The sequence below is a fragment of the Hyperoodon ampullatus genome (assembly GCF_949752795.1).
Source record: "Hyperoodon ampullatus genome assembly, chromosome: 1".
In the NCBI taxonomy this organism is placed as follows: domain Eukaryota; kingdom Metazoa; phylum Chordata; class Mammalia; order Artiodactyla; family Ziphiidae; genus Hyperoodon; species Hyperoodon ampullatus.
The window spans coordinates 138,785,856-138,801,208 of record NC_136914.1 but is presented as its reverse complement, the minus strand read 5'-3'; positions in this window follow the sequence as shown (position 1 = coordinate 138,801,208).

Sequence of the window (15,353 nt, the reverse complement as noted above, 5' to 3'; positions counted from 1 at the left end):
TCTCTGTGGTTGATTCCTATTGTGGTCAGAAAAGATGCCTGAAATAATTCCTATCCTTTTAAATTTGTAGAGGCTCTTTTTGTGACCTAGTATGTGGTCTATCCTAGAGAATGTTCCAGGAGTGCTTGAAAGGAATGTGTATTCTGTTTGTTTTTTGAATGCACTATCTTATAGATATCAATTAAATCCAATTGGTCTACTGTGTCATTTAGGACCTCTATTGCCTTATTGATTTTCTGTCTGGAAGATCTGTCTATTGATGTCTATGAGGTGTTAAAGACTCTTACTATTATTGTATTCCTATCAGTTTATCCCATTGTGCCTACTAGTATTTGTTCTATATATTTAGGCACTCCTATGTTGGGTGCATATATGTTAACAAATGTAATATCCTCTCTTTGTATTGGTCCCTTTATCATTATATGCCATTCTTTGTATTTTTTATGGACTTTGTTTTAAAGTATTTTGTCTGATATGAGTATTGTTACCCCCACTATCTTCTCATTTCCATTTGTATTAAATATCTTTTTCCATCCCTTCACTTTAGATCTACATGTGTCTTTTGCCCTGAAGTGAGACTATTCCAGGAAGCATATTGTAGGTTCTTGTTTTTTTATCCAATCTGCCACTCTATGTCTTTTGATCGGAGTATTTAGTCCATGGTATTTAAAGTAATTATTGATAGGTACATACTTATTGCCATTTTTAACCTTGTTTTCCAGATGTTTTTGTATTTCTTCTTTGTTCATTTCTTCATGTTTTTCCTTTAGTTGTTTGATGGTTTTCTTTTGCACTGGGTTGGCCCAAAAGTTCGTTCAGTTTTTTCCGTAAGATGGGCCTAGTAGCACTTAGTTGACTTTAACTTCATTTGAAACAATTTTGTTAGATTGTATTGTGACAGCTGTCATATCAGTGGCCATTTTTTAAAAAACTTATCAAAATTGGTGAAGTTACTCCTGCCCTGCCACTAGATTCATCAGTACCGTTTTTTTTAGATTCCACATATGTGTGTTAGCGTATGGTATTTGTTTTTCTCTTTCTGTCATACTTCACTCTGTATGACAGACTCTAGATGCAGATGTAGAGAACGGACTTGAGGACACGGTGGGGAAGGGGAAGCTGGGACGAAGTGAGAGTACAATTGACATATACACACTACCAAATGTAAAATGGATGGCTAGTGGGAAGCTGCTGTTTAGCACAGGGAGATCAGATTGATGCTTTGTGATGACCTAGAGGGGTGGGATAGGGAGGGTGGGAGGGAGGCTCAAGAGGGAGGGGATATGGGGATATATGTATACATATAGCTGATTCACTTTGTTGTTCAGCAGAAACTAACACAACATTGTAAAGCAATTATACTCCAATAAAGATATTTTAAAAATTGGTGAATTTTTGTGTAGCCATTTTAATATTGAAGATGGAAGAAAAAAAGAACATTTTCGGCATATTATGCTTTATTTCCAGAAATGTAAAAATGCAACTGAAACGTACAAAAAGAGATTTCTGCAGTGTATGGAAAAGGTGCTGTGACTGATCGAACATGTCAAAGTGGTTTGCGAAGGTTCGTGCTGGACATTTCCTGCTGGACGATGCTCCACAGTCGGGTAGACCAGTTGAAGTTGACAGTGATCAAATCAAGACATTAATTGAGAATAATCAATGTTATACCATGCGGGAGGTAGCCAACATACTCAAAATATCTAAATCAAGCACTGAAAATCATTTACACCAGCTTGGTTATGTGAATCGCTTTGATGTTTGGGTTCCACGTAAGTTAAGCAAAAAAAACCTGCTTGACCTTATTTCCACATGAGTCTCTACTTAAACGTAACAAAAATGTTCCATTTTTAAAACAAATTGTGATGGGCGATGAAAAGTGGATACTGTACAATAATGTGGAATGGAAGAGATCGTGGGGCAAGCGAAATGAACCACCACCAACCACACCAAAGGCCAGTCTTCATCCTGTATATTGTGGGAATGGAAGGGAGTCCTCTATTATAAGCTCCTTCTGGAAAACCAAACAATTAATTCCAACAAGCACTGCTCCCAATTAGACCAACTGAAGGCAGCACTCAACGAAAAGCATCCAGAATTAAGTCAACAGAAAATGCATAATCTTCCATCAGGATAATGCAAGACTGCATGTTTCTTTGATGACCAGGCAAAAACTGTTACAGTTTGGCTGGGAAGTTCTGATTCAACCGCCATATTCACCAGACATTGCAACTTCTGATTTCCATTTATTTCTGTCTTTACAAAATTCTCTTAATGGAAAAAATTTCAATTCTCTGGAAGACTGTAAAAGGCACCTGGAACAGCTCTTTGCTCAAAAAGATAAAAAATTTGGGGAAGATGGAATTATGAAGTTGCGTGAAAAATGGCAGAAGGTAGTAGAACAAAATGGTGAATATGTTGTTCAATAAAGTTCTTGGTGAAAATGAAAAATGTCTTTTATTTTTACTTAAAAACTGAAGGAATGGGACTTCCCTGGTGGCACAGTGGTTGGGAGTCCGCCTGCCAATGCAGGAGACACGGGTTCAGTCCCTGGTCCAGGAAGATCCCACATGCCCTGGAGCAACTAAGCCCATGTGCCACAACTTCTGAGCCTGCGCTCTAGAGCCCAAGAGCCACAGCTACTGAAGCCCGTGCGCCTGGAGCCTGTGCTCCGCAGCAAGAGAGGCCATGGCGATGAGAAGCCTGTGCACCACAATGAGGAGTAGCCCCCACTCGCCGCAGCTAGAGAAAGCCTGCGTGCAGCAACGAAGACCCAATGCAGCCAAAAATAAAATAAATAAATTTATTTTAAAAAAAAAAAGAACAAAGGAACTTTTTGGTCAGCCCAATAGTATGTTTAAGATCCTTTCTTTTTGGTTTTTGGGAATCTATTGTAAGGTTTTGATTGGTGATTACTCTGGATTTCAAGAATGCCGACCCATAACTATATCTGCTTGCTTTAAGCTGACAGTTTTACAAGTTAAACACATTCTAAAATGTCTAAATTTTTGTACTCCCCTCCCTCATATTTTTTTATTTTAATGTCCTATTTTACGTTTTCATGATTATCTTTTAGTGCTACTTGTAGTTATAATGTTTTACAAAAATTATTTGAGGGCTTCCCTGGTGGTGCAGTGGTTGAGAGTCCGCCTGCCGATGCAGGGGACACGGGTTTGTTCCCCGGTCTGGGAAGATCCCACATGCCGCGGAGCGGCTAGGCCCGTCAGCTATGGACTCTGAGCCTGTGCATCCGGAGCCTGTGCTCCGCAACGGGAGAGGCCACAACAGTGAGAGGCCCGCATACCGCAAAAAAAAAAAAAAAAAAAATTATTTGATTTTTTTAAATCTATGTAATGGCTTAAGTGATCTTCAACCATATATTTGCCTTTCCTACTGGGATTTTCCCCTTTTCTTTAATTCTTGTTTCTTTTTTAGAGATCTTTCAATATTTCTTTTAGGGTAGGTTTAGCATTGTTGAACTCTTTGTTTTTGCTTGTCTGAGAAATTATTTTTCCTTCTATTCTAAATGATAATCTTGCTGGGCAGAGTATCCTAGGTTGCATGTTCTTCCCTTTCAGGAATTTGAATACATCATACCACTCCCTTCTGGCCTGCAATGTTTCTGCAAAAAATTCAACTGATTGGGGAACTGGGGGTTTCCTTGTAACTCCTTGTTTTTCTCCTGCTGCCTTTAGAATCTTCTCTTTCAGGGAATTTCTCTTGTCCTTTAATTGGGAGTAGTTCCTCTGTTTTTTCATTTTACTTAACTTTTTCTGTCTCTATTAATTTACAAGAAACAGTTACCCACTATGGTTTTGAAGGGGTGTTTTTATGTAGGAGTGTCCCTGTGTAGACTGTGTGTGTCCAATATTTTTGGTGCAAGGGCTGGTTTTGGTATGAATGCCAGCCATGTCTTTTTCAATGTGTGCTGGTCATTATCCCCTTGAGAGGGGGTGTGACTGCTGCTGTGGTGTTCAAAGCTTGCGCTGGATGTGAGGCAGGGCCTCCTCTTTGTTCTGTGGCTGTCACCACCCTGTTGGGGGCAGGGTCTACTCCCCAGTTGTTGAAGTAGAAGACCTGAGGGTTGGGTTTAATCAGGCTCCATCCTCTTGAGTGTGTGCCCTACCCCAAATGAGGTGATTGCTGAAGCAAATGAGGCCTGTGTGATCACAGTGACCCTATGCGCTGCCTGTGCAGGCATCCATGGTTCTGCTCAGCAACCCAAGGTAGCATCTCTTTTTCCATTGTGTTCATCCCAGATGTAGTGAAAGGCTGTGGCATGGAATAGGCTGTGGCTGGGGATTGAGGCACTGTGGCTGTGCTGCCACCTGAAACCTGGGTTGCCTCTGGCCGACCTCTCCCAAAACCCATCTGCCCCAGGTCTGGCATGAAGCTGTGGTATAGAGTGGGCAGAACTGGGGCACTCCTGCTGGGAAACAAATTGCCACATGCTACCGCACAGGGCCTGACTACCAGAGATTCAGCACCTAGCTGCTGCACATTCTTGTGGTGCTGCTCAGTGCACGTGCTGACAATGTGTGCTGTGGCTGGGCCCACCATCATGCACAGGCTGACAAAGAGCTCCTCAGCTCCCCCTGAATCACACCCCAGGCCCTCCAGGCTGTCTCTGCATGGCTAGATGAGTCCTCTGCCAGGGCCTGTCTGCCTGAGATTCGGCACTTAGCTTCTGTGTGTTCTTGTGGTACCACCCCATGTGCACACTGACAGCATCTGCCTGGCTTGCCCAGCCACCCCGCTAGGTGCACTGACAATGTTCTCTGGGGTTCCACTGAGATCACATCCCAGGCAACCTGGTCTGTCTCTACACAGAGAGACTGAATCTTTGCCCTGATCTGTGCCAGGTTGTGGTGTGAAATGAGAGGGCTGGGGGTGTTCACCCCTTCAGATTGGGAAATGCAGCAAGGCGGCAGCTAACAGTAAGTCTCTTTCCACTCTGATTGTTAGCAAGCCAGCACGTGTGACACTGCTCCTGAGTAGAGTCTAGGCTTCTCCAGCCCTTCTATCTGCCTCAGTGGATTTACCAGTAGGCAAGGGAGCTCCCTAGTGTGAGGATCTATCCATGTGGACCTCCTTTTCCTTCCAGACCCCTCCCAGGGGCACCAGTCCCAACCTGAGGCCCTTTTTTTTTTCTTTTGTCCTACCCAGTTACATGGAGATCTTTCTTGCAACTTTGGTTGTATAGGAGATCTGCCAGTTTCCAGTGAGAGTTGTGTCACATGTATATGTATTTTTGATGTTTGTGAGGTAGGTGAGCTCCAGATTCTCCTACTGTGCCATCTTGATCCCCCTCCTCCTAGAACTACAGACATAGACTTAAAGTCTATGTCATCTCCTATTAGTATAGCCACCCACCTTTCTTTTGGTTACTGTTTGCATGGAATATCCTCATATTTCCACTTTTAACCTATTTGTGTCCTTCAATCTAAAGTGAGTCTCTTATAGACAGTATATACTTGATTATCTTTTAAAATCCTTTCAGCTTCATTTGCATTCAAAACAATTACCGATATGGAAGGACTTCTGTCATTTTGCTATTTGTTTGCTGTATGTCATATCATTTTTATCCTCTATTACTGCCTCCTTTTGTGTTTAATGAATTTTTATATAGCATGCTGTTTTTACTTCCTCTCATTTCCTTTCAATATATATAGTTTAAGTCATTTTTCTAGTGGTTACCCTAAGGATTACAATTAATACCTTACACTTATAACAACCTAGTTCCAATAACTATCAACTTAGCTTCAACAGTATACAAAAAATCTACTCTTTTATAGCTCCATCTCTTCTTATGTTGTTCCTGTCACAAATTATACCTTTATACATGGTGTGTCCATTAATATAGGCTTATTATTATCACTTACTCATGTCTTTTAAATTACATAGGAAAAAATTTACTAACAAAAAAATATTATCTTTTATACTTAACTATGTAATTTATCCATACTAGTATTATTTATTTCTTCATATGCTCCAAATTACTGTCTAATGTCCTTTCATTTTAAAAATAAAAAATTATTTATTCATTTATTTTGGTTGCGTTGGGTCTTAGTTGTGGCATGCAAACTTCTTAGTTGCAGCATGCATGCAGCATCTAGTTCCCTGACCAGGGATTGAACCCAGGCCCTCTGCATTGGGAGCACAGAGTCTTACCCACTGGACCACCAGGGAAGTCCCTGTCCTTTCATTTTTTAACCAAAGGATTCCCTTTAACATTTCTTTTAGGCAGATCTATAACCAACAAACTCCCTCAGATTTTGTTTATCTGGGAACGTCTTGTTTTCTCCTTTTTTTTTTTTTTTTTTTTTTTTGCGGTATGCGGGCCTCTCACTGTTGTGGCCTCTCCCGTTGTGGAGCACAGGTTCCGGATGTGCAGGCTCAGTGGCCATGGCTCACGGGCCCAGCTGCTCTGCGGCATGTGGGATCTTCCCGGATCGGGGCACAAACCCGCGTCCCCTGCATCGGCAGGCGGACTCTCAACCACTGCGCCACCAGGGAAGCCCCCACTGCACCACCAGGGAAGCCCATTTTTCTCCATTTTTGAAGAATAGTTTTGCCAGATATGGAAGTATTGGTGTACAGTGTTTTCATTTTTGTTTTCTTTTTTTTTCTCAGTATTTTAAATATGTCACTACACTATCTTCTGGTCTCCACAGTTTCTAATAAGAAATAATTTTATTGAGGATCCCTTCTTTGTGGTGTTCACTTCTCTCTTGCTGCTTTCAAGATTTTCTCTGTTTTTGTTTTTCAATAGTTTGTTTATAACGTGTCTTAGTGTGGATCATTTTAAATTTATTCTTCTTGAACTTTGTTGACTTTCTTGGATGTGAAGGTTCATGTCTTTCATCAAATATGGGAAGTTTTTAGCCATTATTTCTTCAAATATTCTTTCTGTCCCTTTCTCTCCTCTAATTTTGGAACTTTCTTTATGTATATGTTGGAATATTTGATAGTGTTCCACAGGTCTCTTAACCTTTGTTCATTTTTCTTCATGCTTTTTTCTTTCGGCTCCTCAAACTGGATAATTTCAATTGACCTATTCAAGTTAATTGATTCTTTCTTCTCCCTGCTCAAATCTGTTGTTGAAACACTCTAGTGAAATTTTATTTTAGTTATTTACTGAATTCTCATTTGAATCTTTTTTATAATTTCTATTTCTTTATTAAGATCCTTTATTTGTTCAGACACTCTCAACATTCTCCTGGTTTTCTCTAGCTCTTGGTGTATGGTTCTCTTTAGCACTTTGGGCATATTTAAGACATTTGATTTTAAGTCTTTGTCTAGTAAGTAGAATGTCTGGGCTTCCTGAGACACTGGGGCAGTTTCTGTGAATTTTTTTCCCAGTGAATGGGCCATATCTTGTTTCTTTGCATTCCTCATATTCTTTGTGGAAAACTGGACATGTTAGTATTATAATGTGGTATCTCTGGAAATAATATTCTCTCACCACCCACTCCTCAGAATTTGTTGTTGTTACTCGTGGTGGGTTGTAACTGTTTAGTAAACTTTCTAAATTATTTTTGTGAAGACTATACTTTTTTCTCAGAAGTATATGTTTCTTTAGCTTAGTATTCAGCTAATGCTTTGACAGAGATTTCTGGATGCTGGAGCCAAGAAAAGAAACAAGATAAAAAAGGATTCTTCTCTTTTTTCATATTTGAGGGCACTCCTTCAACATTTAGCCGGGCCATATAAAACTCTAATCTAGCCTTCACTTCCTGCTTGTGCTGAGACTAAAGATCAACCAATATTGAAAGGCTAGGGTCTTCTCAAGTATTTTGTATGTGTTCTGCTCTGCTCATGTGGATAACCTTTTAGATTCCCTGGTATACAAAGGAAATTCTGAAAGTTCCTATTGCCCCAAAGTATCTTATTCCCAGTTTGTCCTCTGAGGTTGTGTGACTACTGTGCAACTATTGCTTGTCCCAACTGTTATCTTTTGCCACAGCATCTTGTTCACTTGTGGCAGTGGTTTGTTCATTTGTCTCTCAATGTGTTTAAGGGATGCCTTCCATGGAGCTAATTCTCCACCCAGAGAGTTCCACATTGGGTGAAACAAAGGCAAACATCTATATGTCAAGGAGCCAGAAGACAAATCGAAACAGACAATCAAAATTCTTTGAGAACAAGGTCTATTCTGTTCCCTCTGGGACTAGGAACCCACACCAAGAACACAGGTTGATGCCTTCAAAACTAGGACTAACCTGGGAACAGAAAAGTGTGGGAAAGGTAACTTAAATGCCACAAAGCTCTCCTATGTGCTTCAGTCACCCTTTTCCTAATAAAGCATTCACTTCATTGCTATAAACCTTTGACTATCTTCCAGGATTCCAATAAATTTGATCCTGACAATTTGCCAGTTTTTTGTGGGTGTTTCTAGGGAAGTACAAAACCCCAGAGTTTCCTACTCCACCATTTACACTGACATTACTAGTCACACCTCTTCGCATTATTTTTTGTTTTTGTTTTTAGCAGTCACCCGAGGGATTGCAATATATATCCTTAACTTTCATAGTCTATTTGGGGGTTACTTTTGTACCACTTCACTTCAAAGAACCTTCCAAACATACTTAACTTACCCAATTTCCATTTATTCTGTAAATGTCATATATATTACATTTATATACAGCATAAAACTCAAAGTAAAAGGTTTTGATTTTTACCTTAATTACTGATGTAAACTTTAAAGAAATTAAGAAAAAGTGATATTTATTTATATTTATCCATATATTTCCCATTTCTGGTGTTCTTTATTCCTTCCTGACGATCTGAATTTCTATTTGGTATCATTTCCACTCAGCCTGAAAATGTTCCTTTGGCATTTCTTGTAGTGCACATTAGCAGATGATGAATTCTCTTTGTTTCTATTCATCTGAATTAATATTTTGTTAGGTACAGAATTGAGTTGGCAGGGTTTGCCCACCAACCCTGCCCGGGCACTGAAATATGTCAATTCCCTGTCTTCTTGTTCCATTATCTCTCATGAGAAGTCAGCATCACTTACATCATTGTTTCCCTGAAGCAATATATTGCCTTTCTCTAGCTGCATTCAAAGTTTTCTCGTTTTCTCTAGTTTTCATACGCTTGATTACGATGTGCCTAGGTGTGGTTTTCATGGTATTTTTTCCTGCTTAGGATCTAAAGAGTTTCTTGAATATGTATACTTAATAATGTCTTTCAAAAGCTTTGGGAATTTTTGAGCTTTTTCTCCGTAAAAAAGAAAAACTCACTCCACCACACATTTAAAAATTTTTGTTGACTACTGGAAATCATTATTATTCTATGGTATCTGAAAATTTTTAGTATCTGATAAATTTTTACATTAAAAGGAGAATTAAATCTTCTGAAAAATAAAAGAGGGGGGTACTCTTATAAACACATTTCACAGGTCAGCATAACCCTGATACCAAAACCAGACAAGGATGCCAAAGGAAAAGAAAATTGCAGGCCAGTAACCCTGATGAAAAGAGATGCAAAAATCCTCAATAAAGTATTAGCAAACTGAATCCAAAAATACATTAAAAGGGTCATACACCATCATTAAATGGGATTTCTTCCAGGGATGAAAGGATGTTTCAACATCCACAAATGAGTCAATGTGATACAGATAACTTTTTTAAGAAAATGAAGGATTATCATATGACCATCTCAACTGATGCAGAAAAAGCATTTGACAAAATTCAACATATATTTATGACAAAATTCTCAACAAAGCAGGTACAGTGGGAACATATCCCAACATAGTAAAGGCTATATATGATAGGCCCACAGCTAACACCATACGCAAAGGGGAAAAGCTGAAAGCATTTCATCTAAGATCACGAACAAGACAAAGATGCCCGGTCTTGCTGCTTTTATTCAACATAGTACATGAAGTCCTAGCCAGAGCAATTAATCAAGAAAAATTAATAAAAGGCATCCAAATTGTAAAGGAAGAAATAAAACTGTCAGTATCTGCAGATGACATAATATTATATACAGAAAACAGTAGAGGTTCCCTCAAAAAACTGTTAGAACTAAACGAACTCAGTAAAGTTGCAGAATATAAAATCAATACACAAAAATCAGTTGCATTTCTATACACTAATAACAAACTATCAGAAAAAGAAATTAACAATCCCACTTACAACTGCATCAAAAAGAATAAAATGCTTAGAAATAAATTTGACCCAAAAATTTAACATCTATATATTGAAAACTATGAGATATTAATGAAAGAAACTGAAGACACTAATAACTGGAAAGAGATGTCATGCTCATGGATTGGAAGAATATTGTTAAAACATCAAAATTCCAATGGTATTTTTCACAAAAATAGAACAATCTTTTTTTTTTTTTTTTTTTTTTTAGAGCGTTGTGTGGTTTTTTTTTTTTTTTTTTATTAGTTTCTGCTTTATAACAAAGTGAATCAGTCATACATATACATCTGTTCCCCCATCCCCTCCCTCATGCATCTCCCTCCCTCCCACCCTCCCCATCCCACCCCTCCAGGCGGTCACAAAGCACCGAGCTGATCTCCCTGTGCTCTGCGGCTGCTTCCCACTATCTATCTACCTTACGTTTGGTAGTGTATATATGTCCATGCCTCTCTTTCCCTTTGTCACAGCTTACCCTTCCCCTTCCCCATATCCTCAAGTCCATTCTCAAGTAGGTCTGTGTCTTTATTCCCGTTTTACCCCTAGGTTCTTCATGACATTTTTTTTTTTTTAATTCCATATATATGTGTCAGCATACGGTATTTGTCTTTCTCTTTCTGACTTACTTCACTCTGTATGACAGACTCTAGGTCTATCCACCTCATTACAAATAGCTCAGTTTCGTTTCTTTTTATGGCTGAGTAATATTCCATTGTATATATGTGCCACATCTTCTTTATCCATTCATCCGATGATGGACACTTAGGTTGTTTCCAGCTCCGGGCTATTGTGAATAGAGCTGCAATGAACATTTTGGTACATGTCTCTTTTTGAATTATGGTTTTCTCAGGGTATATGCCTAGTAGTGGGATTGCTGGGTCATATGGTAGTTCTATTTTTAGTTTTTTAAGGAACCTCCATACTGTTCTCCATAGTGGCTGTACCAATTCACATTCCCACCAGCAGTGCAAGAGTGTTCCCTTTTCTCCACACCCTCTCCAGCATTTATTGTTTCTAGATTTCTTGATGATGGCCATTCTGACTGGTGTGAGATGATATCTCATTGTAGTTTTGATTTGCATTTCTCTAATGATTAATGATGTTGAGCATTCTTTCATGTGTTTGTTGGCAGTCTGTATATCTTCTTTGGAGAAATGCCTATTTAAGTCTTCTGCCCATTTTTGGATTGGGTTGTTTGTTTTTTTGCTATTGAGCTGCATGAGCTGTTTATAAATTTTGGAGATTAATCCTTTGTCAGTTGCTTCATTTGCAAATATTTTCTCCCATTCTGAGGGTTGTCTTTTGGTCTTGTTTATGGTTTCCTTTGCTGTGCAAAAGCTTTGAAGTTTCATTAGGTCCCATTTGTTTATCTTTGTTTTTAGTTTCATTTCTCTAGGAGGTGGGTCCAAAAGGATCTTGCTGTGATTTATGTCATAGAGTGTTCTACCTATGTTTTCCTCTAAGAGTTTGATAGTTTCTGGCCTTACATTTAGGTCTTTAATCCATTTTGAGCTTATTTTTGTGTATGGTGTTAGGGAATGATCTAATCTCATACTTTTACATGTCCCTGTCCAGTTTTCCCAGCACCACTTATTGAAGAGGCTGTCCTTTCTCCACTGTACATTCCTGCCTCCTTTATCAAAGATAAGTTGGCCATATGTGCGTGGGTTTATCTCTGGGCTTTCTATCCTGATCCACTGATCTATCTTTCTGTTTTTATGCCAGTACCACACTGTCTTAATTACTGTAGCTTTGTAGTATAGTCTGAAGTCAGGCAGCCTGATTCCTCCAGCTCCGTTTTTCGTTCTCAAGATTGCTTTGGCTATTCGGGGTCTTTTGTTTTTCCAAACAAATTTTGAAATTTTTTGTTCTACTTCTGTGAAAAATGCCAGTGGTAGTTTGATAGGGATTGCATTGAATCTGTAGATTGCTTTGGGTAGTAGAGTCATTTTCACAATATTGATTCTTCCAATCCAGGAGCATGGTATATCTCTCCATCTATTTATATCATCTTTAATTTCTTTCATCAGGGTCTTATAATTTTCTGCATACAGGTCTTTTGTCTCCTTAGGTAGGTTTATTCCTAGATATTTTATTCTTTTTGTTGCAATGGTAAATGGGAGTGTTTTCTTGATTTCATTTTCAGATTTTTCATCATTAGTGTACAGGAATGCCAGAGATTTCTGTGCATTCATTTTGTATCCTGCTACTTTACCAAATTCATTGATTAGCTCTAGTAGTTTTTCGGTAGCATCTTTAGGATTCTCTATGTATAGTGTCATGTCATCTGCAAACAGTGACAGCTTTACTTCTTCTTTTCCAATTTGGATTCCTTTTATTTCCTTTTCTTCTCTGATTGCTGTGGCTAAAACTTCCAAAACTAGGTTGAATAAGAGTGGTGAGAGTGGGCAGCCTTGTCTTGTTCCTGATCTTAGTGGAAATGGTTTCAGTTTTTCACCATTGAGGACAATGTTGGCTGTGGGTTTGTCATATATGGCCTTTATTATGTTGAGGAAAGTTCCCTCTATGCCTACTTTCTGCAGGGTTTTTATCATAAATGGGTGTTGAATTTTGTCGAAACCTTTCTCTGCATCTATTGAGATGATCATATGGTTTTTCTCCTTCAACTTGTTAATATGGTGTATCACATTGATTCATTTGCGTACATTGAAGAATCCTTGCATTCCTGGAATAAACCCCACTTGATCATGGTGTATGATCCTTTTAATGTGCTGTTGGATTCTGTTTGCTAGTATTTTGTTGAGGATTTTTGCATCTATGTTCATCAGTGATATTGGCCTGTAGTTTTCTTTCTTTGTGACATCCTTGCCTGGTTTTGGTATCAAGGTGATGGTGGCCTCGTAGAATGAGTTTGGGAGTGTTCCTTCCTCTGATATTGTTTGGAAGAGTTTGAGAAGGATGGGTGTTAGCTCTTCTCTAAATGTTTGATAGAATTCGCCTGTGAAGCCATCTGGTCCTGGGCTTTTGTTTGATGGAAGATTTTTAATCACAGTTTCAATTTCAGTGCTTGTGATTGGTCTATTCATATTTTCTATTTCTTCCTGAGTCAGTCTTGGTAGGTTGTGCATTTCTAAGAATTTGTCCATTTCTTCCAGGTTGTCCATTTTATTGGCATAGAGTTGCTTATAGTAATCTCTCATGATCTTTTGTATTTCTGCAGTGTCAGTTGTTACTTCTCCTTTTTCATTTCTAATTCTACTGATTTGAGTCTTCTCCCTTCTTTTCTTGATGAGTCTGGCTAATGGTTTGTCAATTTTGTTTATCTTCTCAAAGAACCAGCTTTTAGTTTGGTTGATCTTTGCTATCGTTTCCTTCATTTCTTTTTCATTTATTTCTGATCTGATCTTTATGATTTCTTTCCTTCTGCTAACTTTGGGGGTTTTTTGTTCTTCTTTCTCTAATTGCTTTAGGTGCAGGGTCAGGTTGTTTACTCGAAATGTTTCCTGTTTCTTAAGGTGGGATTGTATTGCTATAAACTTCCCCCTTAGAACTGCTTTTGCTGCGTCCCATAGGTTTTGGGTCGTCGTGTCTCCATTGTCATTTGTTTCTAAGTATTTCTTAATTTCCTCTTTGATTTCTTCAGTGATCACTTCATTATTGAGTAGTGTATTGTTTAGCCTCCATGTGTTTGTATTTTTTACAGATCTTTTCCTGTAATTGATATCTAGTCTCATAGCATTGTGGTCGGAAAAGATACTTGATACAATTTCAATTTTCTTAAATTTACCAAGGCTTGATTTGTGACCCAAGATATGATCTATCCTGGAGAATGTTCCATGAGCACTTGAGAAAAATGTGTATTCTGTTGTTTTTGGGTGGAATGTCCTATAAATATCAATTAAGTCCATCTTGTTTAATGTATCATTTAAAGCTTGTGTTTCCTTATTTATTTTCATTTTGGATGATCTGTCCATTGGTGAAAGTGGGGTGTTAAAGTCCCCTACTATGATTGTGTTACTGTCGATTTCCCCTTTTATGGCTGTTAGTATTTGCCTTATGTATTGAGGTGCTCCTATGTTGGGTGCATAAATATTTACAATTGTTATATCTTCTTCTTGGATCGATCCCTTTATCGTTATGTAGTGTTCTTCTTTGTCTCTTCTAATAGTCTTTATTTTAAAGTCTATTTTGTCTGATATAAGAATTGCTACTCCAGCTTTCTTTTGATTTCCATTTGCATGGAATATCTTTTTCCATCCCCTTACTTTCAATCTGTATGTGTCTCTAGGTCTGAAGTGGGTCTCTTGTAGACAGCATATATATGGGTCTTGTTTTTGTATCCATTCAGCCACTCTGTGTCTTTTGGTGGGAGCATTTAGTCCATTTACATTTAAGGTAATTATTGATATGTATGTTCCTATTCCCATTTCCTTAATGGCTTTGGGTTCGTTATTGTAGGTATAGTCCTTCTGTTGTGTTTCTTGCCTAGAGAAGTTCCTTTAGCATTTGTTGTAAAGCTGGTTTGGTGGTGCTGAACTCTCTCAGCTTTTGCTTGTCTGTAAAGGTTTTAATTTCTCCATCAAATCTGAATGAGATCCTTGCTGGGTAGAGTAATCTTGGTTGCAGGTTCCTCTCCTTCATCACTTTAATTATGTCCTGCCACTCCCTTCTGGCTTGTAGAGTTTCTGCTGAGAGATCAGCTGTTAACCTGATGGGGATTCCCTTGTGTGTTATTTGTTGTTTTTCCCTTGCTGCTTTTAATATGATTTCTTTGTGTTTAATTTTTGACAGTTTGATTAATATGTGTCTTGGCGTATTTCTTCTTGGATTTATTCTGTATGGGACTCTCTGTGCCTCCTGGACTTGATTAACTATTTCCTTTCCCATATTAGGGAAGTTTTCAACTATAATCTCTTCAAATATTTTCTCAGTCCCTTTCTTTTTCTCTTCTTCTTCTGGAACCCCTATAATTCGAATGTTGGTGCGTTTAATGTTGTCCCAGAGGTCTCTGAGACTGTCCTCTGTTCTTTTCATTCTTTTTTCTTTATTTTTCTCTGCATCAGTTATTTCCACTATTTTATCTTCCACCTCACTTATCCGCTCTTCTGCCTCAGTTATTCTGCTATTGATCCCATCTAGAGTATTTTTCATTTCATTTATTGTGTTTTTAATCGATGCTTGATTCATCTTTAGTTCTTCTAGGTCCTTGTTAACTGTTCCTTGCATTTTGTCTATTCT